This window comes from Acipenser ruthenus, chromosome 45 (assembly GCF_902713425.1).
Source record: "Acipenser ruthenus chromosome 45, fAciRut3.2 maternal haplotype, whole genome shotgun sequence".
In the NCBI taxonomy this organism is placed as follows: Eukaryota; Metazoa; Chordata; class Actinopteri; order Acipenseriformes; family Acipenseridae; genus Acipenser; species Acipenser ruthenus.
In genome coordinates, this window is record NC_081233.1 from 9,735,734 (window position 1) to 9,738,596 (window position 2,863).

Here is a 2,863-nt window from a genome sequence, read left to right on the forward strand (position 1 = left end):
GTGTTAGTGTTAGTGTTAGTATAGTATAGTATTTGCATATTATTAGTGTAGTATTAGTGTAGTTTAGTGTTAGGGTTAGTATAGTATAGTATTAGTAGAGTATAACTCATAGTTTAGCATCATGCCTGACTGTAGCCCATGCTGTTAGTCCCTCATCCTTCATTAACACTAAATAAAAACCAAGCTCTAGAATAACTTTATCATTGAAAAGCATGAAGCAAAGAAGCCCTCTTCACCGGAGCCTGTGAATCAGAGCTGAGGGCAATCACAGTGTAACTGTGCAGCTCCTAATCCACTGCACTCACAATGTAACTGTGATTATCTCTGACTATTATTTATAATAAATCAGGTAAACATGTTAATGTGGGTCATGGTTTGTGCTGCTTTTTTAGTGTAATTCTGTTTCTAATTGACCTCAGGTTGTGAACATTATCATAGATCGTTGTGCTCGGCCACATCATATATGCATTCAGAAATCCGTATTTAAATGAGAAGCAAAAACGATTCACAATTGATCAACTGACCAGTCATTGTTTAACTGAGGCAAAACAATCAATACTTTGGTGCATCTCGAATTTCAACGCGGGAACATTTTGCTTTCCAAAACTGCGTGAGGTTTAAATAAATCATGTGTCCTTCTTTCTGTGTATGATCACAAACTCTTCACCAGTCAGGATACAAAATAAAAATGAAAGACGAAGTCATTGCAGCTTTGAAGACAGCCTTGCGAGTGAGCGTGTGTGCTGCACTGGGGCTCGCTGGGAAAGAGGCAGAGTTATCAAGGAGCAGGTGGGGCGGCAGAAATCCGTTACTGGAAAAACAGAACGAGAAAAATGCTGGTTTCGCACGGAGAGGGTTAAATGTTTAGCGTTGTCTTCTGTGAGCGTGGCACATCAGACGTCTCTAATGACAGCCATTCCTCTCCCTGGCACGGGATTGTTAATTAACTCAATGATCCGTGCTGGGGGGGGGGGTGCAGACCCTGTCTTCATACCTGCCAGTCACCCGGGTGTGTCTCTGTGATGCCATGCAGAGAGCTGGGTTGCAGTGTGGAAGGCAGCAGGGTTTGAGAAGCTCAGTGGTTGGAGAAAGAAAGATTGATTCAGAGCTCTGTTCAGACTCGTTTTGTCTTCCTGTGGTTGGCCAATCTGTCCTTGGCTGTGTCTGACAGTCCTCGCTCTGACCAGTCCAGGGGTCACTGTGCTGATCAGATGGGGTCTCTGGACACATTGGGGGTGAAGCAGCTGGACAGGAAACCCAGAGCTCTTCCCTTGACCCCTGCAGGGCTGAAAGCCAAGGTCAGGAAGTTGTTGACCTTGCCAGATCTGTTGTGTCCGGCAGAGAAATCTGTTCAATAGCAGCACAGTATGCTGGCTCTACCCTTCCTGAATCATCCTCAATGGCAATGCAGACAGACAGACAGTGGCCCTACAATAGCAGTGATTCTGTACTGATGGTAACACAAGAATATGGCGGCTACCATGGGGTGCCACTGCTATAACTATACCCTTCCCAAATGATCTTCAGTGGCAATGCAGACAGTGGCACTGCAATGGCTATTCAACGACTCTGTACTGATGGGCAATGGTAGCCCAAGTATAGGGCCAGCTACAATGGGGTGAGGCTGGCCATGGTAGAATGGGACCACAGTATGATCTTGTATGTCCTTCCCAAATGATCTTCAGTGGCAATGCAGACAGACAGACGGACAGGGGCACAGCAATGGCAATGGTTCTGTACTGATGGGCAATGGTAGCACAAGCACAGGGCAGCCACATTATGAGCTGCACCGCTGTGTGACCCTTTCAAGGAGGGAGCTGTGATGTCATCCCCATGCTGAGTGCATTGGAAGCACTGTGTGAAACATTTGGACCTTTCTTGTAATGGCAGCTGGACGAGGTGCGGGTATCGACTCCCTGACCTCCCTGTGACCCCGGCGTGGTGAGACCGCGGCCGCATCAATATCGTGATGAATTGGGGGGGGGGTTATTGAATCAGTGTCTGGAGAAACAACGGCCCTCTCATTGATTACAGAGTGTCTCCTGCATTCTGTCTGGATCTCAAGATCACCTCCTCCAGTACTGCACAGGCCCCTTGAGGAACTCTCAACAGAAACTTTACAATGACAAGCGTTTCCACTGGAAGTCTTTCTCAGTGTCTTCAGTGTAAACTCAGTGACAAGCGTTTCCACTAGAAGTCTTTCTCAGGGGTCTTCAGAGTAAATCTTATCTTCTCTGTGCTTTACTGTGCTGTGCTTTTACCAGGGGGATACCAAAGCAGTAAACTTTGAGAAGAGGGCTGGGTTCATTATCTTCACTGTGCTTTGAGAAGGGGGCTGGTTCATTATCTTCACTGTACTTTGAGAAGGGGGCTGGTTCATTATCTTCTCTGTGCTTTGAGAAGGGGGCTGGTTCATTATCTTCACTGTGCTTTGAGAAGGGGGCTGGTTCATTATCTTCTCTGTGCTTTGAGAAGGGGGCTGGTTCATTATCTTCACTGTACTTTGAGAAGGGAGCTGGTTCATTATCTTCACTGTGCTTTGAGAAGGGGGCTGGGTTCATTATCTTCTCTGTGCTTTGAGAAGGGGGCTGCTTCATTATCTTCACTGTGCTTTGAGAAGGGGGCTGGTTCATTATCTTCACTGTGCTTTGAGAAGGGGGCTGCTTCATTATCTTCACTGGATTTTATGTGCTGTGCTTTTACCAGAGGGCTGCTGTAAACATTTTAAAGGGTCTCCTTTCTTTCTTTCTTTCTTTCCTTCTCTCTCTTTCTTTCTTTCTTTCTTTCTTTCTTTCTTTCTTTCTTTCTTTCTTTCTTGTGATGGGACTGAAGGGGTTAAGCCCGCAGCGGGCTCTGCTTTCCT